The 23,652-nt window shown below is 45.1% G+C and overlaps 1 protein-coding gene across 5 annotated transcripts in view; it reads left to right on the top strand.

The window, feature by feature from the left end:
* Positions 1-23,652, top strand: part of ASTN1 (astrotactin 1) — a 302,019-nt gene that overhangs the window by 111,293 nt on the left and 167,074 nt on the right. The gene's annotated exons all lie outside the window — the stretch shown is intronic.

Raw genomic sequence — 23,652 nt, 5'->3', positions numbered from 1 at the left:
CTTACATGAAATTTTATTACCCAAACCCTGTTAGTTATGAAATGACAATAGCAGAGCTATTTTTCATTAACTATAATGATCGATACTGATGAGGTTTTCAGTTTGTATCCAAATAACATAATTTAAAAAAGAGAGAAGTTAAGGTGATTATCAAAACATGAATACACCCAACCTTTTCTCTCTTGTTAAGAAAATGTATATTTAAAAGCTTAACTGGTAATTCTAAATATTTCCAATATGTGCTGAGGGAATTAATGGTTCTGTGAAAACCTTCAGGTTTACATTTCTCTCATTTTGTATTTATACTTTTCTCATCCATATTGCCTCAATGCAGGGACCACTGTTTATTTTTATATTTTGCATTTACTGTGTTTAGTTTTAAACACAAAGTATAAGTAATGAGAGACTGAAAGGCAAAGGAAAACCTTTTCTGTATCCATGTGACACTCTATGAATGAGAATTGGTGAATTCTCTCTTACACTGTGCCCACTATAAATATACCATCAGCAAAATTGTGGGCTTGCAGAAAACCAATACCTCAGCTGGGAACTTGGCAATTTAAAACTTTGAAAACCCTTTTGCTTTTCTTATTTTTCAATCACATCCTAAAATTTTTGAATTATTTTTTCCAAAGAGATACTCTTTCCCTCCTGAAATCATATATTATTGCTTGGAGGGTCAAACAATGGGTTTTAACTGCCTGCACAATTCCAACGAGGCTGAAGAGATTTATTTTGAATTTTGCAAGATAATTGACATTTAAAACTACTGAGGTACACAGGGATACTCTTTTGCAAACTCTTGAACAAATGAAAGCAAAATCATCAAATGAAAATTGATGTGTGAATTTAAGTCGAAAAGTCAAAAGAATTTTTCAGTGATAAGCAAATTGTTTACTCCATAGAAGATCGGGTTTTAATATGACTTTACATTAGCTATTCAGACTCTGTGGATTTAAATTTCCATATTGTACTTTTGCTAATTTACCATGTGATCCACATTTTTCTTCTTAATGTATGCAAAAGATTTGAATGGTGCATAATAGCATTTTAATGTATTATCTATATATTTCATCTTTGTAATTAAAGACGGCAGTGTTAATAGACTTCCTATATGCATATAGGTTGGTTAAATACATTTTTCACAGCAAGTAACCTTTCAAAAATGCTTCAGTTTGATATATATATTTTGCGGTCTTATCTCCCACTGGTTAGATAATCTTTCATAGTTCAGCCTTCTTAGGCACAATTCAGAATTGTGGGAAAAAATAATCTTTGAGCATTTGTCGATCTCCCTGAGGACTGTGTGACTAGATCCCATCACTGAAGGCTGGGTGCTGCTCAAGACCTCTAGTCCTGGGTGGGTGGAGCCCGTTGGCCAGTGTCTGTAGGTTCCTGTGGCCTCCCCCAACTGCTGACTCCTCGGGTGTTTCTAGGCACCTTGTTTCTGGGAGCTCCAGGTGAGCCCTGGACACACAGTTTTCTTTAGGGAGAAACAGTGTAAAGAACAAGGTTCTGGGACAAAAGAGGCCACAGGTGCTGCTGTGGAGTCCCAGTGTCCAGGAAATAGAATGGGCACTTCAGAGAAGTTCCATCCTGGGGATGTAACACTTGGGCTGAATCAGTACAAAGCTGAGGGAACTTACCTATGGGAGCCTCCAGGATTGTGTTTCTAGGACCGTAGACAATTGTGTGCATCCTTGCTCAAGTTCAGTTCAGCTGCCTACGCATCCTGTGTTACTTTTCTGGAAGCTGTCTGCACTGCACTCCTAAAGCTTAGCCATGTCTAGGGGCATGGAAGGGCATTTCTATGCATGGTCATTTCTATGTGCCACCAAGACCATCAGTTAATTATTAAGTGTGGGCACAGGAAAGCTAGATGTTTTCTCTGTCCGTTCCTTTTTCCTTTAACTAATAGGTTACAGAAGTTGATTAGCGAATTCATTAATAAGGGTCACTTTTACATCTCTATTGTCGATTTATATCATTTGCTCAGTTCAACTGAGGATGCCCTAATTTATCAGGGCCAATCCTTCTGATCTTTAGAAAGAAATGGAGGAGTTTAGACATATCTTGTTTTACCACAAAGGCTAGAACTAGAGTAATGATTGAGTCAGTCCGAAGAACTTTTCTAGCAATTCAAGCCATCCATCATGAGGCATGATGGCCATCTCCTCCACTTGTCAAAGCCATCATTGTGTACTTGGCTTTCCATTATGAAAATGGTGGGCAGTTCCTAAAAGAATCAGCAAGGTCCCTACAAGCAAAACCTCCTCGCTCTTGGGTTGTTGCTGACAGACTGATGTTCGAAAGATGACATGCCAGAGCCCATTTGGGGGCTATCCCAAGTGCCAAGGGAGGGTTGGTTTATAAAACCTTCCCACCTGGCACCATTGTTTGGCTGTACAACTCTTGCCAAGGCTCATTAGGTGCAGGTACTTTTGAGTCCATCAGCCATTCCTGTGGTTGAGCTATTGTGCATGCTTGCTGCCCTCCCGTGTTCCTATAGAGGGGGAGCTGGGTTGTGCAGGAAAGAAACACTGGGCTTAGGGTTGGAAGATGAACTCCAGAACCTGGCTTTACCACTTAAGGTCATCCACTGACCTTTCTGGAAGCTTCCCACTTAATCTGTGAAATGGATACATTCACTGCTTAGGCTTTTTAGTTTCAAAAAATGGAAATCCACTCAGGCCTTCTCTATAATGGAGTTTGACTATAGAAATTCACATAGAGGTAAGGTAGACAGGAATCTTTGGATAAAAAAAAAAAAATCCCTAAAGCAGAATTTCATGAAGCCTGGAGCTGGAAGGTTGTGCAGGGTCTGAGTCATCCTATCAGCCCCCAGCCTCAGCAGTTTATGGTTTGGCTCTTTGGCGTCTGTTTTCATTGCTCCTGTTGCCATGAATTAGCTCCTTTGTCCAGTCTATTCTGTAAATCTCGTCTCCATTTTGACGCTTTTAAATGTTTGTACTATCCATTTACTCATCAAGTCACCTCACTTATGACCCCTCCTGATCCCTGCAGCTTTACAATGTTTCCAGCTTTGTCCATGCAGCTGCCAGATTCCCTGCTTTCCTCCACATATTCTAACTCCTTAGGGAGACAAGCACAGGGACCAGCTCCTGACTGCAGTTCCTGTTTGTTCAGAGCTTTTCCTATCAAGTTATCCCATAGGAGGATGTAACCCTCACCTTCTCCTGTGGGCTATTGTTATGTGGAGGTTGGCTTAGCTGGCACAGAACGTGACTAGTCCTGCTCCAGGCCCAGCTCAGGACCACTTTCTTTAGCAGAGGCTAAGAAGCCATGATTCCATGATTTAACTGCTCAGTACAATGGGCATACACTTGTAGAGAGGTTTGGAGGACCGAAAGATGCTTTTGTCATCATCCTCCTCCTCCTCATCACCATCATCATCATTGTTGTCATCATCATCATCACCATCATCACCATCATTACCATCATCATCATCATCACCATCATCACCATCATCATCATCACCATCATCACCATCATCACCTCATCATCACCATCATCACCATCATCATCACCATCATTACCATCATCATCATCACCATCACCATCACCATCATCACCATCATCACCATCATCATCATCACCATCATTACCATCATCATCATCACCATCATCACCATCATCATCATCACCATCATCATTACCATCACCACCACCATCACCATCATCATTGCAGTTTTATTTTATATTTACCAAGTGCCAGACACTACTCTAAGTACTTTCAATATATATTGTCTTATTTTTTATTCTCATCACAACACCACGAGGTAGGGCTTGTTATTATCCCATTACAAATGATGGGACTGAGGGCCAGACAAGCTAAGCAACTCACCTAAAGTTAAACAACTGTTAGGTTATGGAGCCAGGATCTAAATTGAGGTAGTTGGCAGAGTCTATACTCTAAGAAGCACACAGCTCATATTCTGGACAATAGTGCATGCCCGATATGTATTTATTACATGTCCTTTTACCAGCTTTTGTTGTTTTGCCCACTTGTGACTGCTGAGACTCATCTGACACTTTTCCCCATCGTTACTTCCAAACTAGCAACTCTATGAGCACTAGGACCCACAACTGAGGTGGAATATAGATCTTTCTTCCTGTGGCTACACCAGGCATCTAACCCCAAAAGCTCAGATTCAGTTCAGCTTGGCTACACCCACCTGCTAACCTTGGCTTCAGCCACACACCTCCCAGCTGGCAGCAGGCTTATTGGCAGGGAAGGGAAGAGAGAGCAGTTAGGGACTTCCCGCTCTAAAATTGTGAAAGTCACAGAACAATAAACTTAGGCTTCTTCGTATACATACTTTCACACTATTGCAGTAAGTTTAAAAAAAAAAAAACATTTAAAAGCACTATTGACCTATCATTGATTTAAAAAGGTCATTGACTCATTCATTTATTTAGATATTGATTCTTTACCAGTATCTCTCAGGCTTCAGGTATAAACACACACACATACACACGCACAAACACACACATATGTATATCTACTAAGGCGATAGAAGATTAATAAGACAACATTCTGCTTTCAAGGAACATTTAATCATATTATTAACACTTAATATTTGAGGATGGCCTCTGGCAGAACTGGGAGCCAGGTGGAGTGTTCTTTTCCATTTCTTTACATGTTTTACATTCTCTTTACAATTTTGTTATTCTCTTTCATGAAGTTCATAGAGGCCTTAAGTTGCCCCCATTTCTCCAGACAGCAAGGAAAATAGCTAAGAGGCCACATTTTCACAAGGATACTATTTTTTAACAACATGATGTAATACTCTGTTCAGCAATTTAGCTCACTTGATATAGAAGCCAACAAATTACTTTTAAGTACTTAGTTCCAAAAGTCCCTGAAGGTCCTTTTGAAAGCAGGAGTCATAATCTCTGTGGGGTTTAAATCGATCTGAAGAACTGGTAATACTCCTAGTAATGAAGCTCACATTTCCGTTGCTATGTCCCGGACAATGAATGGGATCATTTTCATGCATCATATCAATCAACTCCCACAACAACCTTGTGAAATAGATAGTAATTCTTTCACTTTTCAGATGTGAACACTGAGACTTAGAGAAAGTAAATCAGTCCAAGGTCATACAGGTGGAGCCAGGATTCAAGGCAAGTGTATCTGACTCCAGACTTCATTCTGCTATAACGGTGTTGCTGGGTGGCATCAGGGTCAACCGGTTTCTCCAGTTTTCGAGGCTATGGAATAATTTTGCTTCTTCTAGCTGGCACAGTAGAAACCCTTCCCGCGATGAAAATTAGGAAAGCACATAGAGAACTGGGCAAGGTGTCATCATGGTGGAGTCTCTGAGCCCCTTCAAAAGGTGAAGATTGGCACGGAACAAAGGGATTAAGCATAACAAAGAAGTCTGGGGTTGGCTCTGAACAGAAATCATTGAGAAGCCAAGAAACCAGTGAAGACTGTAAGTCCGGTGGTATTGAACTTTAGGGCGGTAGTTTATAGCAAGACTTCATTATCAGAGAGACCAGTTTAAATCCTAGTTCTACCACTTATTAGATTTTCTAGTGTCCTTGGGCAAATTGCTTAAATCTCTTGAAACTCACTTTCCTTATTTATAAAATGGGAATGGTAATAGATTCTGCTTCTTCAAGCTGTTTTGATGACGAAATGAGATGATTCTTACTAAGCACTTCCTAGAGCACCTGACCCATGGCAAGTGCCCAGTAAGTATTCACCAGGTAAACTCTTGGGGTGCCATGCAAGCTGGTTGTAACAATTCTGTGTGCCGTGTGTTATCCTGGGGCCCACTACCTTAGGGAGCCAGAAAAGCAGCTGGGATCATAGCAACCTTTTACAGGAGTCCTAGAGGATTTGTGCTTGGGGACAAGACTTGAGGAAATTAAGGACCTCAGGGCAACAGAGCGGGCCCGTGACGAAGCTGGGACGTGGTCATGTACATCTAGGGCATTATGAAGCCACTTCTGTTTCATTGTTTACAAGGTTTCCTAGCAACTAATTCCAGCTCTAAACTTCCCTGGAAGAACTTCACTAATTTACTTTTTTTTTTTTCTCAAACCAAATGATGTCATTATGGGAATTCCTCTTCTGCTCAGGTATCTACATGTACAAAGATTGTTGTTACTCGCATTCGTGACAGGGAAAAGAAGGCATAGACTGGTGGGTGACCTTCATGGCCAGCATTGGTGGAGAGGCTCTTGAGTTCTTATTCTGAAGGCCTTTATCTTTCCTCCAGCTCGTGCTGCCTGTGTCTAAAGTTTTGTGATTCTTTCACAGACCTGAAATTTGCCTTTAAGTCTGCCCTCAAGCCCACACTCACAGGTGCTTGCTGGAGACAGAGTAGCTTTGGGTATAGTAGATGTTGGCAGCTATATGCCCACAGAGAGAACGTAACCTGGATAATGGCAGGAAATTAGGCCAGGGGTCTGGGAAGGGCCAAATGATAAACATTTCTGCTTTGCAGGCTATATGAACTCTGTTGTAACTACACAAGTCTTGCCATTATAGTGCCAAAGTAACTATATACAATAAGTAAATGGATAAATGTGGCTGTGTTCCAATAAAGCTTTATTTATAAAACAATCAGTGGGCCCCATTTGGCCTAGAGGCCGTAGTTTGCTGATCCCGATCTAGTACATTCTCTTTTGTCTGCAGATCCTAAACAGATACTAAAATCTTAACAACTTGGCGGAAGTGATAGGGTCCCATTTGCCAGAGTGAAAGATGATAGTTTGCTAGTTTAAGTCAGACTCCTGTAGATTGATTATAATTGTCACTTAAAGCAGGCATTGACAAAGATTGTTCTTGCTACAAATTCAAGGCACAAACTGAGGTGAAATGCAAGCATATTAGCCTCTCCTGAGAGGTATTGATGGGTTTAGCAAAGACAAAGTTGATGAAAGCAAAAATATGTTTAGACTTGACAAGAGAATTATAAACAAGGTGCCGATTAGGAAATATGTGATGTTTTTTCTTCCCTGTGAAGCTGATGGCTCCTGCTTGGTTTCGATTTTGACATACACAGTTGACTTTTGTGAAATGTTTAGATATGTTAAAACAGCCCCTTAGACCGAAATACCTAATATAAGCGTACATGCATGCAGAGAAGTAGATTATGCTTCCAGACATGTCATGATGCATTTGATTTGTGAAACATAAGGACTTGAAGAGTTAGTGGTATCTGTCTGCCTTGCTTATGAGGCTGAAGGTGGATGAGGCATTTTAAGACCTCACGTCATAAAACCGCCTTATCGCATACCCTGTCAAGTACATGTTCAAGTTCATGGGAAGTCTTGCCCACATGAGAGGCTGATGTCAGTAGCTCTCCTGCAGGCTGCGCAGGAGTCTCCATGGCACATCTGAGGAGGTCAGGAGCTTCCTGCTGCTGCCTTCCTATTTATGATCTTCCCGATACCTCTGTCACTGCTGCTGACATCCGTGAATAGCAAGAGATGAGTCAAGTAGCCTTCTAACTTGGGAGAATCAGATGCTCAGTTAATTGATATATTGAACCGTGGCTGACAGCAGTGGATGCTTCATGGAGCAGTATCTGGGACCTCTGGGCATGGCTCCCAAGGCCGAAGTTTGCTGAAGGTGAACTTCAGGGGAGTTCGGCTGCCCCTAAAGCACCGTAAAGAAGACATGGGATCAGACACCGGGTGTTTGTTAAAGGGCTCAGCCATTTGTTTCCTTCCTCCCTGTATCTTGTCTGAGCAAGAAGATGGAAGGCTTTGGGGCTAATACATACAAGCATTTGGGATGTGTAAGAGTGAGCGTGTCGGAATTTGACATTTCTGGAACTTAGACACATTCTCACGAAGGGAGGTAAGCTGCCACACAGAACAAATGCAGGAGGGTTTGTTGATTCGATTTGATTCTTTTTATTCCCTAAATGTTGTGGAGTCAGGTCACCGCCCCCGGGCTTTGAGCGGGCCGTGTTAGGGCTCTGCTGGCCAGAGTATGTGGCCTCAGCACCTGAGACTTGGCCCAGGCACGACCACCTCCCTTAGACCCCACCTGTGGCTGGGATGGGCAGCACTTCCGGAGCAGAGTGAGTCAACTGGGCTCTACTCATTTAGACTGCATTTTCTCTTCTTCCCTGCACAGTGATCAATACTGGGCCGGGGAGACAAGCAGACCACCGAATTAGAAGTCAGAGGCTTTTGTGATAGGCCTTTTCCCCAGGAAAGTCTGTGAGATAGCAGGCAAACGTCTTCGCCTTCCAGAGCCTGTTTCCTCAACTGTAAATGAGCGTTCTCAAAACTTTAGGGCATTCAGATTGTGCCGTATTTTTTTTTCTGATCTGTACTTGTATTCGCTGAATATTTTTATTTAAATTGACTGGTTTTTCCAGTTTGAACTTATTTTAGCCTTAGATGAAAATGCCAATAAAATCATGGGTTTGATGTTACTGTTAATTATTTTAATACAGGTTAGGAAAAATACTATTTTATAAAATAATAAAATTAAAATGTCTCCCACTTTGGCCTGCTGTTGGCATGGTGCCAACCAGGAGCATGGATGGGTGGTGGGCACTGTGCCTTGGGAACCCCAGGCTGGATGAACTTGCAACTTGCCTTCAGGTCTGACGTGCCAGGAATATGAAAGTGAAGGACATAGGGGACGCTGGCAACCCCTGGTTAAAACAGACTTCAGAGTAATATGCAGAGAAGCTCTCTTCTGTTCCCTGCAGCAACTCTGCTTTCCTTTTTTCCCTTTATGAACACGGGATGATGGTCTTTGGGGAAAATGGCGGGTTTATGTGCCTGTAGGTGGGGCTGAATGGAGGCGGTTCTGCCCTGGGAGACAGCTGTCACTTAGCACAGTGCTGACCTGTTGGAAGGAGTTTGGTAGCTCTGTGAGCCTTTTCCCGTGGCCCACTGGGGCCTCTCCTCAGGCACCCTGGGATTTGCCGAGCTGCCGGCCCAGGGCCTCTTGTGCTCAGCCAGCTCTGCTCCTCACAGTCTGCATGGATGTGCCCCTACCTGAGCTGGGGGAGGTGCTCCAGGAGCCCCCTGGGGGGGTGGCGCACAGGACTGAGTGGCCCCTGGACCACGTGACGGAGGGCCCACAGCCTGCAGCTTGGGGGCTTTGGTGCATCTGCGAGAGTCACCTCCGGAGCGCTCTGAGTACTCTCAGAGGACGCTTCTCCTTCTACCCACGATGACTTCGACGGAGCCGGCGGTGGAGTGATTCTGGCAAGCACAGCCGAATCGTGGTTTTACGTGTCTTCCGCACCTGATTGCTTCAGTGGCCCTGGGCGCTGTGTTCTCAGGACAGCAGTTGTGTCTTAGGGGGAAAAGTCTGCTTTGGAAGGAAAATTCCTGCCAGGGTAGTGGGTTCTGCCTTGTCAAATAACAGTTCCGGGACCTGCAGGGCACCTGCCAGACTTCCTTCCACGTGGGCCCTGCTGCTTCTCAGGACGGCGTCTGGACAAGGGCAAGACAAATCAACCCTCGCCCTCTCCCTGGAAGGAAAGGTTGTCTCTGGTCTCTGAGGCACTGGAGACTCGTTGTCTTCCTCTTCCCTGCTTCCTCTTCTTCATGCCCTTTGTGAGTTCCTTGGCCTCTTTGATCAAACTTGCATCTGATGTTCATTTTCACTTGATTTCATCTAATGAAAAAAGTTGGAATGGGAAGTGGGCCGTGTAACTCTTCCTGTGTAATACTGAGAGTGCGTTCAAAGGGCTGTTCCTGCATCCAGAAATTTTCACCAGCATCTCTGTCAAATGCTGCCCTACCCAGCTAATATCCTTCCAGGTCATTAGGGTTGCAGAGAAAGAACAGTCAAAAGGAGAAAAATTGTTACTTCACTGGAAAATCATCTACTCACATATTGCATTTTATTATTTGGGGAAAGAATGATCTCAGTCTTCCTCCTCATGCTTATTGTGCAGGATACTCTTTTCTGTGCCCTCCTGCTCACTGTGCCTGACCTGCCAGGCCTGTGGCATTGTCCTCTTGCATCCCCTGCCCCCCCCCCCATGTGTATGCATTCAAATCTTATGTCTCTTTCAGGTCCTATTTCAAATGTGTCCACCTGGACACCTCTCTGCATCTTTCAACTAGAGACCATGCCTCCCCCTTGGTTTCCTATGGCAGGGCCCACAGGAAAGTCTTCTCTGAGCCTCTCTTCTGGCTAGTGTCTGTTTCCGTCCAAAAGCAATTTTGATGAGTCTTTTCTTCCCTACTAGACTCCAGACTCCTAAATGGCAGGATCTGGTTGGAGTCTGATTCATCTTTATATTTCTTACAACTACCAGCACAACACTTCACACAAGGAACATCCCCAGTTGGTGTTTGTGAAATGAGTAGAAATTGTTTGTATCATTTTTTTTTTCACTTGGTCCTTATAACTGTCTCTTGTCCCTGGCCTTGGCATCTCTCCCACCAGCTTCTGACTTACATTATCTGTCTGTCTGGGTGGTCCACATGCATCTCGAACAAGATGGGTCAAATGACATGCATCCTCTGTCTTCCTGAAGGCCCTCTCCACCTCCAGTCCCTCCCATGGTACAAGGACCGCCGACGCCATCTCCCAGGCCAGGTCCCCTTTCTTCCCCTCTCCCCACTCATCCAGTCCAGCACCAACCTCTGCTCGTTTTCTTTTCCCAACATCACTGGAAGCCCTCTGTGCCTCCCCTGCCCCCAGACTGCTGCTGGCGGGCAGGCCCCCATCTCCTCTCACCCGTTCACGCTGCCTTCTCACGTGGTCCTCTCAGAACGTCCATCTCACTGCTCCCAGGCTGTGGCTGGTAAAATGCAGCTTGGCCAGTATCATCTTGTGGGTGAAACACCTCAAGCAGTCCCCTCCACTCTGAAGGGCCAGTTCCCAGGTAAACCTTTCATGAGCAGCCCTCATCTCCTACCACACCTTGGTTTCTCCTCTGTCCCCACCACGCTGACCAGCTCAGGTACCTTACCTGCATCTCCCTTGCTGTGTCATACGTCTGTGATTTCAGTAATGTGTTACTTTTGGCTTAAAATGTTTTTCTTCTCCTCTGAGTAGGGTTGCTTGTAACTACTCTGTAAAATTCGCCCATGACTTCCCCGGGAAATGTCCCGACCCCCTTCTCTCTAGGCAGGGGTGAGTGGTGCTGTGCGGTCCCTGGCACACACTCCTGCCGTGGTCCTCATCGTCTGTGTGTGAGGCTATCTCCCCAAGTGTGAACTTCTTGCTGGGGAATGGGGCAGGATGTTGCACATCTCTGTGTCCTTTGCTAGGAGGCCAGAAGGGACTTTGGGAAGGAACGGCCATCCGTGCATGAGGAAGGCTGAACAAGTGCTTTTCTGACACATGGAAAGCTGAGGCTCAGAGGGTTGGTCCAAGGGCTAAATGGCTGGTAAGTGGCGCTATTGGGGACAGGAGCGGGTGGTCAGTCAGCGCACCTGCCCTTGTCTTGCAAGACTTTCAGGGCGATGTTTTATTCAGGTCTCCTCTTTGATGATGTGGCTCCCTCCTCCCCACAAACCATCACCTCCCTTCCTCCCTTCTCATAATCCTGGAGCAGGAAGCTTAGGGAAGACTGTCCTACTACACACCAGAGCCGGCCAGGTCACAGGGCTGTCTCTATCTGTCTGTCTGTCTATCAGTCATCATCTACCCAAATTTTTCAGATTGGTTTTTAGTTGATACTGAGTAAATCACTGTGGAATATTTTCAGAGTGAGGACTTCAGTCTTGAGTGCTCCAGGCTCCGCTTCAGGACTGGGGTGGTGCCCCCTAGTGTAACAAATTTAGAGGGCTCCTCCCAGGACCGACCCTGCCTCTGGGCAGAGCAAAGGGCTCCTGTCTTTCATCTTTCGTGTCCTCCGTGGCTGCATTCACACCTCTGCAGTTCTTGGCCATGGTGCCATGTCCCCATCAATCGTAAAGTGTGGCAAGCTGAATTTGATACTGATAATGGGAGAGTGCCGAGATTTGTAACTGGTTTCTTTTTCTCCATCAGAGTGGAGTCTGCATTATAAATGCCTTATAATAAGGTCATTCTCACTCAGCTTGCAGTCTGGTCTTGTTTGTTGACGGAGAGAGAAGAAACTGGAGTTAACAGCTGGTACTGGGTGTGCCTGTGGGATCTAGCCAGTTTGGAGCCTGCGTTTGTCATGGTGTGGTGGCAGAGAAAACTGTTGGGAAGGGCTGGTCCCGACAGCACGTGGCCCTCTTGCTAACACGGATATACTTGCCACACTACAGAGTGGAGTTAACGAGAACTTCTCCATCCTATCTGCCATCGCTCTGCAGAAACAGAAATATAAATGTAAATATATGTGCATACATAAATACAGATAATGCCTATATTAATGAAAACAAAAATTCAAGCTTTCGTTTCCCAGAGAAGGGACTTTCTTTACACCGTTCCCTTTGTAAAGCACATAGTACAGGTTTTTCTGATAATTAGGTGCTAGATAGATGTTTTATAACTGGCCTTAATGTGATCATTTTCCAGTATATACAAAAATCATTATGTTGTACACCTGAAACTAATACAATGTTGCATGTCAGTTATGTCTCAGTAATAAAAAAAAAATGTGACAAATTTCTTCAGCCTCTCTGGTGATGAGACTCTATTCATGAAGAGTTCTGTGGAGTACAGCAAGAAAGTCAGATCCAAAGTATAGGCCAGTTAGTTTTTCCAGAAGAAAATCCCTGTTGATTTAAGTGAGACCCCTGGCATCTCAGAGCGGCTTGCTGATGGTACAAAAAGGTACGAGCGAGAACGAGGTTGGATATGTAGAAACAATCACTCCTTCTGAAAGCATAACTAATACCCTCTGGGTGATGGGTCTGTAGCATGGACCTCCCATCTGAACATCCTTGTCGGTGAGGAAGCTGGTATCCTACTTGGTCGACTTCTTCCTGGGAGGCTCTGCAGTTGAGGGAATGTCTCAGAACTGGGGGAGGAGCCCGCAGAGAGGCGTGAAGACCGGTTTCCAGAAGAAGGCCTTAAGTCTGAGTCGATAAACAGCATGAAAGTCATGCCATTTGTGCTTTATCAACCTGGGCAAGCCAGCTTCCCTATAATTAATCCAGCAGAGCACTTTCTTTGCCGAGGCCGGGGCTGTAGTAAGTTTTTAAACTGGGGTCTCTGCCTGCTAGTGTAGTCAGAGCTGTGGGATAGGACACAGAAAAATTAGGGATTAAAGATTAATTAAGAAATGCCCACGTATGCTTTAGGAGTGCAGAGAAAAGAAAATGACATGTCTGAGGATTGGAGAAATCAAAGTTGGTTTGGGGAAGGAGAGGGACTTCTGGTGGGGCCGTGAAAGGGGGTGAAGGGTTCAGGCAGAGGTATAGAGAGGGAGGGTATATCGGGAAGGAGAGGGCAAAAGCATGGACACACCCTATTAGCCCATGCCTGTCTCCCCTCTCTCCCTCCCTCTCTTCCTGCCCCCTCTCAACCCCTCCTTTCTCTCTCTCTCCCCACTCTCTCTCTCTTACAATAACACTGAATCTTAAGAATAGAAAGTGGAGAAATGAAATCCCGTGAACACTGTGATCTGAATTAAATCATAATGATGCTGTTGGTTGGCTGGGAATGGCCCCCATGGGGTCAGCAACACATGCCCGCCCCAGGTACAGAATAATGCATTGTCTGGAAAGATGATGTCTGTCTCATCAGTTGCCTTGGAAGCAAGAACCCCTGACTGTCTTTGTATCACGGGAGTCTCTGGCCAGGTCAGGATGACCTGTGGAGTCACACTGTGTGATCCAGCCACTGATCAGTAAATCAAAACTGGATCAGAGTTGGGCCTTTTGTTACTTTCCCTGGGGTGGTGAGGGGAGAGCAGGGGTGGCTGGGACTCAGCTTCCAGCTTCCCTCTGCTTGGGCCCATCTTTGGCTGGTGAGTCCAAGGGCCTGGTAGATGTGACTAGCATCTGGCCGGGAACAAAGTGAGCCATGGACAGCTAGTGAAGAAATTGAGTTACAGGTGTCAGGTTCTCTAGTCAACCACATCACCTCCCCCTCAAAAGTCAAACACAAGAGAGAAATCCATGGAAAACCAGAACAAAGCTGACATCATGCAGAGCTGGGTGGGTAGGATGCCAGGGAGGGAGGAGGCAGAGCAGGGCAACTTTTTTTTTTTTTAAATTAATGATGGGAAGCATTTGGAGACTTTACAATGGCTTTGCCTGCAAAAATGTAGTTAGCCAAAGACAAAATGCTGCTGATGCTGGAGCTGGTAGTTGAAGGAAGCCTGCCCTAATGAGAGCATCATTGTCTCACTCAGAGATTGCCTTCACAGAGCAGGCCTCTTCTCCAGATTTTGTGCTTGATTAGTTCCAGAGAAAAATTGAATTATAATCATTTTTTAAGAGGGAGAAATAAGAACAACGGCACTTAGTACATGGCCCAAGAGGAGACTTTTTGACTGTCAGTCTTCCCTCTCCCTCCCCTCTTTGATACCAGACAAAGCTTGTTGGCAAGAGCAAGAGGTTTGGAAGCTATCTTGGCCTAGGATACGCTAATTGTGTTTGTATGTCAGTGTCTCTGCTCTCCTTAATCCCTTTGCCTGTTCCCTTTGCTAAAATTCTTCAGCTTTAATATGCATCTTCCTTGGATGCCACGACTGAGTCACAGCTGGAACGTTACAAGAGCTGTGACCATGGGTGCCCATTGTTCTCCTCCATGTTGTGGGTCAAGTCAATTCCAAGTTAGAGGTCCGTTAGGAGCAGAAAGCTGTGTATAAGAGTTTTGCTAACTCCTGGATTTGACTAGTTTGAATGACTTGCATTGGAAGTGACCATTATCATCCTTTGAGTTCTAACACAAGACATGACTGCAGGCCTTCTCCAAATCTGTTGGCCAGCCATCTTTAGGTGACCCAACTGTGACCAGTTCCTAGCTTCCCTGAAAGTGTTCCAGTCCAACATTTCCTTCCCAGTCTGTTTTCTCCATGTGTTGCTCTCTTGTGGAAAACATCCACTGCTCCTCTTAGGTCTCTGTGCCCAGAATAAGGGCTTACAGATGGCAAAGACACCGAAGTCTGTGTGCCTGTGTAGTAGACGGTGCTCAAGGAAATGCTCGAGCATCTGTACCTGCCAACACTGAAGACAGTTGATTTCACTTGGAAAACCTCTACCCAAGGATAGGTAGCTCCATAGATTTTCCCTGCCTGTGTCAAAATGACAGCCTGATAATATAGCCACCACTGGCACAATTAAATTATTGCTTGAAATTATGCATTTGGTTAACCCAGTGATCAAACTTAACTGAGGAGGATTGGGGGCATCCAGGGCAGACCGTGTAGACAATACTCAGTGTGGACATTTGGGAATCCTTACTTGTATAACCCTAAGGGTCATGTACAGGTGCAAAGCCATTGAGGGCTTCATTTAGAGAAGATGGAAGTTAGGGAATTGGGGCCGCGGGCCCAGGCCCAGTGGTGGGCCCCTTTCTACTCAGCCAGGTCTTAGAACATCATTAAGATCAGTGGTTGAGTCTTGATTTGGCTTCAATACTAACTACCACATAAACCTGAGCACGTTACTTAACCTCTCTGATCTCCTGTTTTCGCATCAAAAAATGGAAACAGTGATTTCTACTACTTATATGCATCAGTAGGATTAAATAAAATAATGTAATTCGCCAGGTGCTATGTTTGGCATATGGTAAATACTTTACAAATGGTAGGTATTATTCCTCCTTCATTGCACCGATACTGTAGGAATAAGGCAGTGTGTCCATAGAATTACAAAATAAGGCAGTAATTGGAGAGGGGCGGAATTAAGCATGTGTAATGGGATTGCTCTAAGAAGCTGAGAAATGCTTTCATGGTGGTTTGTAGCCTTCAAGGCACAGAACTACCCCTCAGCTCAGTAGGGTTGTCACCTCTCCCAGTGAAGACACTGCACCACTGGAGATTCCTTTGTGAGGAGGAAGGCTGGGCATGGCTCCTGAAGATGTGACTAGACTCTGGCACACCAGACCTCATGGCAATTATGATGATAAAGTTGTGCCTTTCTGTGTGGGACAAGAATACAATCAGGGCCCACACCCAATGTGAAGGGCCTTCCACCTGTCCTCCGACTAGCAAGCATCTCTGAATAGCACAGCCTTTAAAGATGCATCTCATTTCTTTTTTCGGGGGAGGAAACAGAGCTTTTGAATCTCCATTGGTTCAGAAAGTGATTATGTACCAAATTCAGGGAAATCTTGACATCTTGATTCTCTCACCTTTCTGTCCCCCACTTTTTTCCATCTGAAGTCACTGGCGTCCTGACAGGTCATCAGAGTCCCCACAGGTACCTTGCATAGGGTCTGCCCTCAGTGACTGGTCTTTAATGTTTTCATTTGCTCAGCCCCAGCTGCTGCCCACAAAGCTATTAGGTCTCTGAGACCTCTCACCTCCCCTTGGGCTGGGCTGCCTGACTTTTGGGAGCTGGGAGGAAGAGGGGTTTAACATCCCCATTATCTTCAGAGAGAAAGAGGGTGAAAGTCTAATGGTCATTAGCATATACCGTGCCAGCTTCTGTTACTTGTTCAGTAATTCCCTTAATGTTTGGTCCTAATGGAGCAGATTATTGTTATTATTTTATTTCATCAAGATCACCTACTGCATAAAAACAAAGAGGAATGGAGGTAAGGAACGTGGCCAGGAATAAGCACTGAGCATTATCCAGCTGGAGATATTTATTTATTGGCTTCATGCTTGGCTTGTGAAGCTTTGAAGGGCAGGTGCACATAGCCCATGGAGGGAGCCTGTCTCACGCGGCTCTGCCCATGGGTTGCTGAGACAGCGACCTGGAGTGCTTCTGCTTCTCTGTGGACCCTTTTATCTCCCAGCCTGCCTGTGGTGCACAGGGTCCATCTATCTCTGGTGGGACGGGAGGACCTCAGCTTTGTCCGGCATCCTGATTCCTCCCGCCTCTCCCACTCTGCAGAGATCTAGGCAAGTCTTGGGAATTAGGGTAGCCTTGGACTGGGAACACCCCGCCTACAGCAAGCTGCTTCTGGCCCCCCGCCTCCCCCAGCTGCACGGCCTTGGCATTCTCATTAAGGCAAACAATAGGCCCCCGAAGCCCCTGAGGATCAGAGAGCTCTGAGTTCCTTATGAACAAATACACTCTTGCTTTTGCTTTGGGACAGCGAAGTCAAGGTTCTGAGGCAAGAAAAACTCCCAAGAACCAAAAAGGCAGTTCTATAAAAAGAACCTGAAAGAGGACAACTTGAAGTAGCCGGGGCCGACTCCAGCATGCTAGCCTCCAGCCACTTTCCCTGTAGGGCTTCAGGCTCTCATTTATGAAACTCCTGAAGGCTCATAAAGAAATTGAAGACAAACTTCCTGTATTAAGAAAGATGGTGATCAAACCTAACAGAATTAAAATGTTTAGACCTGGGAAAAACAAAAAAAAAATTAAAAAGCTATAAAGTTGAGTCTCCTCCTGAGAAGAACTTCATTCATAGCATCTTCAGGTGGGAAAGGCCTTCAGATGTGAGCTGCCTAACCTAGAAGGCTCTTAGTCTTAGAGTTTGTCTCTTGCTTAGGGAAGGCTGTCTTTACCCCCGCAGGGGGTAAATGAGAGAAAGTCATGGGGGGGCATCTTCTTTCATCCCTGATCTCTGGGTACTTGCACCTGGAAACTTGAGGAAGGGGTCCTGACGCATCTCATGGCTGCAGGCTAACGTAGTATCATGCCCCGGCGAGAGGCTGATAAGGCAGCGCAAGCCTGTCCCTTGCCAGTGGGATGTGCAATTCACGTCAGAAGACCCAGAGGACATATTGAGGCCTCTTAATTAACGTGGTGGCCCGTGGCAACTGGAAAGCATTTCCACACGATTAAAGACTTCAGAAAACCCCCAAGGGGAGGTAATGTTCCTAATAATTTATAAATTGAACTTGCTACTTAATATGCTTCACATGTTTCTCTTGTCTTCCATTTGGGAAGGAGATGGGCAGGGGATAATGGATTTCTATTCACCAGCCACCACAGAAAAGAGAATCTGCCAGAAGAGCAAACCAAGGGGCCTTCTCTTCTTGTTTCGGTGACTCCTTCTGGCAGGAAAAGGATCCTCAAGATCAGGAACATGTTACTACAATTTGGATGACATCAGCTCATTACAAAGGCCTTACTGTGGCTTTGGAGCTCCCTATCAGGGACTCCGTTGGCTAGTGAGCACTGATAGCCTGCCTCTGAAGGATCGGCTCCGTTACTTCCTTGGTCTGTAGTTACTGGCTTTACTGCGCAAGAAGAGCTCACGGACATTTTCTCCACCAGTTGTTTACCAGTTGAGAGCTAGTTCCAGTTTGACGAGGATCAGTGTTAACAATCAGAAAGTTTTCAAGTTGGAAGAGTCAATTCATTTCTTTCAGTCACCTCATTTGCTAGATGAGAGCCTGGGGAAGGTTTAAAGAAGTTACGCAACTTGAGGGGCGCCTGGGCGGCTCAGTTGGTTACATATCTGCCTGCGGCAGAGGTCATGATCTCAGGGTCCTAGGATCAAGCCCTGCATCCAACTCCCTGCTCAGCGGAGAGTCTGCTTCTCCCTCTCACTCTTCCCCTCCCCTGACTCGTGCTCTCTCTCTCTCTCTCTTCCCCCCCCGCCCCAATAAATAAATAAATAAATAAATAAATAAAATCTTAAAAAAAAAAAAAAGATTTTGTGCAACTTGCACAGAGTCCCTCTGCTGGTTAGCCCTGCTGTTTTATTGGTGGTCTCCATGCTATTAGTAACTTAGGTCTAGTTTTCCACTGGGCTCAGAAACAGGGTCAGACAAGACCTTGAAAAGTCATCTATTTACCTCACCCGTTTTCTGCCCCTGGAACATTTGGATCTAGATTAGAGTATGACTGGCGATGCCATGTGGGCTTGCATGGTTTTTCTCCTCTTGGTCTGTCTTCTTTGAAAGCTGGAAATAGATAAAAGTGATCACTGTCATCTCTGAGAGAGGTCCTTTGCCCCAGACCCTTGGGCATTGTTACTGGGTGAAAATAGGAGACACGAGCCACCAAACTTGTCTTATTTCATTCTTATTTTCTAACCACCATTTAATTCCTTGAGGAATATAATTTGAATTCAGTGTGTCCAGTTGCCTTGAGGGATAATTAATTATGTCTCAGACTCAGTCTTCTGGTTACTCCTGGGGTGAAATGAAGCTTTGAAATGTGAGCTGATTGATTGGCTGCAGTCCCTTGACAGATGGTAGCTGGAAACATAATCTCAGCTTTTCCATTTCTCTGCCAAGGGTTCACAAAACCCAGGTGACTCCCTAAACTTCGGTGACATTTGATAGAGTGAGATTCTTTATTCTGGGAGTATATGACACTGATATGGGATGAGGGACGGATTCCACTGGCCCCGGAGGTATCCCTAGAGTATCACCTCCAGTCCAAGATATCTTTAGCTACCACAGCTTCTTCTGTTATGAGGAGTAATGACATTTCCAGTTCTTGTGATCTGTTTTCATCTTCCTCTTGTGCCTGTATTTGCCTTTAAAAACCAATTATACAGATTATTTCGTCAAACTTGAATGTAAAGTCCATGAGATCAGGGACTGTCCCTGTACTATTCACTGCAGTATCTCCATCACAGTGATCACTAGAAACGTGCCTTACCGAAGTGAGTATATACTTGAATGATTGAGTAATGAATTGAATGAATGAGTTACATAAGCAACTGATTTCCATAAGCTTTGCTGGCAAGCGCACAGAAGGTGTCTATATTGAAATACATTCACAGATGACCTCTCCTTCCCTCCCTGCCTCCCTTCCTTCTGTAATTATCAAATACCTTTATGCCATGCACTGTGCTTGGCCCTGGAGCTTAGTGGTCCCTGCTTTCATGAGGTCTGTAATCCAATAGATGAGATGCACAAGCAAATCAAAGGTAAAATATTTGTGGTCAGAGTTATGTGGAGGGTTCTGTGGGCAGTTCAGTGAAACAAGGGAAGAACTGGCTGAGGTTATGTCACTGAACTGACTTAGAAGGACAAGTAGGAGTTGGCTCAGGGAGGGAGGTGTGATCTAGACCCAGAACAAATACCTAGGTCAGATAATGAGTCAGTCTGTAGTTACCCTGTGTGCTTGGGATGAGCATAAAAGGGAGATCTGCTTAGATCTGTCCCTGGGCAATCACCATCAGTGTTATATAAAACATTGTTACACAAAGATTTCAAAATCTGCAAATGATCTGACAAATCTCATACTATTCTCTCAGGTAAGTGCCGAAAATGTCAGTTTCGTAATAAAATAAAAGCTGATTTCATTTTTTTAAATCTCTATTAGAGCCAGTAGAAATGATTTATTGATTTTTAAAGAAAAATATATCTTTAAATGCCACTTTTTTTTTTTTGCATGCAACTTGTTAATGGATGTGGAGTTCTCATATACCCCAAACGTGCTTCTAGTTATTAAATGTTAACAGTTTTGAGGAAAATCAATAGAATAATCAGAAAACTCATGAAAAGATGAATAAAGAACAAAACAATTCCATACCTTGCAGTTATTGTTTTTTTTTTTTTTGAATATTCAAAGTTTGCAACTTGTTACTTGTCGCTTAGGTCCACACATACCTTAATGATTTTGCCTTGTTTTGTTTTGAATGCCATAGAAGTTGAAGCTAACACACATAAATGAAGAACACCCTCTGAGCGCCGTTCAGGTAGTACAGAATTGCAAAGCCAGGGGTGCCCATGTGAACTCCTGCTCGCTTTCCATAAAGCCTCCTGTGCTCGTCTGTGTGTTCATTCACACACTCTGGCTGGAAGTCTGGCTGGAGTGGAACCCCTGGGGGAAGTTTGTTCCTCCCACCAAACTTTATTCCATCAGACAAGAAGATGTGTGCAGCTTGCCTTTCCCTTTTTGACCTGGTTATCAGGAAGCTCCTCAGCGTAACTCCTGGTCGAGGGGCTCTTTCCATTTCATCTGCCGCCTCTGTTCCTTTAGATTATTTGAAAGAAAAACTGTAGAGCCTCTCCGACTTAAATTGAAGCTGCATAAAATTCTCTGCAGAAGTAGAGTGGTTAAAAATAATGCTAAGATCAATGAACCATGGTTTATCCAGGCATGCAAAAGCAGTCGATCGTGAGCACCAGATTTCCATGTCCTCGTTGTAGCAGGAAAGTTGTCAAGGTGGTTACATCCATGACTTCTCCTAGTGTAGTGGAGGGTCTCTCCCTACTCCTTCCTACCTGGGATCTTCTCACTGGACAGAGCAGATAAGCAGTTCAGAGGGATTTGTGTGTAGTGATTTTACAAATTATTGTTATTGTTACCAAAATGTTATTATTAAATTATAGTCCATGTTATATTATGTAACACTATATATATATATGATTATTTATGTAACAATCCACAATTAGTAAATCATTGCCAAGTATTATGACACCTGCCACCAATTTGGGTTATAGAAGCAGAGAAACTGTACCACAACTTGAATACCTGAGAATCATCCTTTTTCCTCTGTCTGTGCTGAGCTTCCCCTAGTGGCTGGAGCTCGGTACTAGTAACTGATTAAGAAAAACCTAAGGTTGTTGGGAGTCACTGACTCTAAGCAGGGGAAACGTTTCAATAAAGCAAGGTTATATATGTTAAATACACTGGCTTAGCCGATCGAAAACTTGTGTTCTAGCTCCCTAAAAGTTACTACTTAAAAATAAATAAATATAAAATATTCCTAATGAAGTGTCTAGGACCACATAGGGTAAAGGGAATTTTAGATGCACCTAACAAAGCAGTGCCATGAGGAGGATCGGGTCTAGAGCCACTTTGGCACTATCTAGTTTCGTAGTTTCTCTGGGCCTTAGTTTCTTCATCAGAAGAGGAGGGGCCGAACCTAGAGATTTTCAATGGGTCTCACAGTTGAAAGAGAAATTTAACAAAATTGAGATCTAATGGTATCCTCCAGGCACCTAGGGATGTGTGATGCGCGTTGTCTTATTTTAGCATAGAGACCTTGAAACGTGAGTGTTGTCTTTCCACTCCCAACTAATCTTGGGTTTGGACACTTAGTGGGCTCATGCATGCTCCCCCCATCCTACCTGCTGATGATTTGTGGGATACGCCGCTCACTAGGGGTGTGTGTGTGCGGTGTGTAAGCGCTGTGCAGGGTCGCTGTAGCCGGGTGGTTAGGCACGGAGGCGCTGCCGTGGGAGGCGTTTTGTTCCCATTCTGGAACTACTGTTTATTTGCTCTGTGCCCTTGAACAAGTTACTTAACCTCTGTGCCTGAGCCTTTTCAAAGGTCAAATGAGCAAATAGTTGACCCTACCTGGCATAGTTAAAAGTGTGGAGCATTTAGAACACGTGTCCGATACATAGTAACAGCCCCATACTGGACGGCTATTCTTGCTGTATTCAGGCTGCATCCGATCATAAACTGTTGTGATCATCTGAAAGGGGAAATTGAGGGGAAGCCTGGAGGGGCCCCCCGAATACCTCTGTGTGAGCGGGAAGTTGGTGTTTCAGCCATTCCTCGGAGATTGATGTTTATACTGCTCTTATAGCTCTTTAGGGAATAAAATTACCTCTCACTTTCACTAGCCTAATTCAACGTCTGACAACTTCTCTCACTCTGGAACTTATTCTTTCTGTGTGGCTTAATTGCCTATTGTTGCAGTTTCAATTTGGGGTGAGGGAAAGGATGGTGGGTCTGACCCTGAGATAAAGGGCCTGCTGAAAAACTAGCAAGTTGGACTCAAGCAGGGGCTCTCAGCACGCTGGTGCGGGGCTCGGGCTCAGGGGCTTGGCTGCGACACTTGGGGAGGGGGCGGTCTGCAGGCTGCAGGGAGGGACGGTGGGCTGCAGGGAGGCGACCGTCGGCCATGACCTGGAATACTTACCCCTGCACCCCCACCCTCACTGCAACTGGGGCAGCTTCATTTATGCTGTCTACTTGCATGAGAGATTTCACCAGGAGAAACGGTTCCACAGATAAAGGAAAAATCTGAAAAACATGGGGGCCAGTGTATGTCCCTGAAAAGCCACCTGACATGACCTGTCACTTGGCAACTGACTGTTGCTTCTTGTCTCAGCTGCTCTGTGCCTGTTTGAAAGTGGCAACATTCTGTGTGTGTGTGTGTGTGTGTGTGTGTGTGCGCGCGCGCACGCGCACAATGCTTTGTTCACGGTGCTGGCAGGGGAGGGAAGGTAAATGGGAAGATTTATCGGGAGAGGAACTTTATAAATTCAAGATATAATTCTCACAAGACTGGAGAAAGCCCTTGTTCATGTGTTTGAGGGGATAATCTTGACCCAGCCTTGTGTGGGTGGGCCCCCTGGGAATTAATAGGGGGTTTTCATCTCTAGCCTATTGGATGGGGTGGCAGTGACTGAAGCCCAAGTCGAGAGCAGAACCATTTGGCACAGCCCCACCTAATGAAACAGGTTCGGAGGGATATTGACCAAAATAAGGGGAGTGAATACAGATCGTGCGCTGGAAGATTTATGCCCGCTGAGCGCTGGGGAGCAACGGGTGTGTAAGGCTTTCCCCCCAAACCCCCTCACCCGGAATGTCAAGGTGAGGTGCTCAGTGTCACTAAGCATGGCATCCTGGCCTCTGCTAGACAACCGAGTGGAGTCTTGGTGTTTAGGGAGTGGCCTCAGAGGATGGCCTGGGAGCATGAGAAGGTTCACAAGGAAACTCCTTTGCCAGCCGGACTCCAGGACATGGGTCTCAATCCCTCCCTCGAGCAAGAATGGG

This window comes from Halichoerus grypus, chromosome 7 (assembly GCF_964656455.1).
Source record: "Halichoerus grypus chromosome 7, mHalGry1.hap1.1, whole genome shotgun sequence".
Taxonomy (NCBI): domain Eukaryota; kingdom Metazoa; phylum Chordata; class Mammalia; order Carnivora; family Phocidae; genus Halichoerus; species Halichoerus grypus.
The sequence above is the reverse complement of the archived record's forward strand: the minus strand, read 5'-3'. Positions and strand labels throughout refer to the sequence as shown.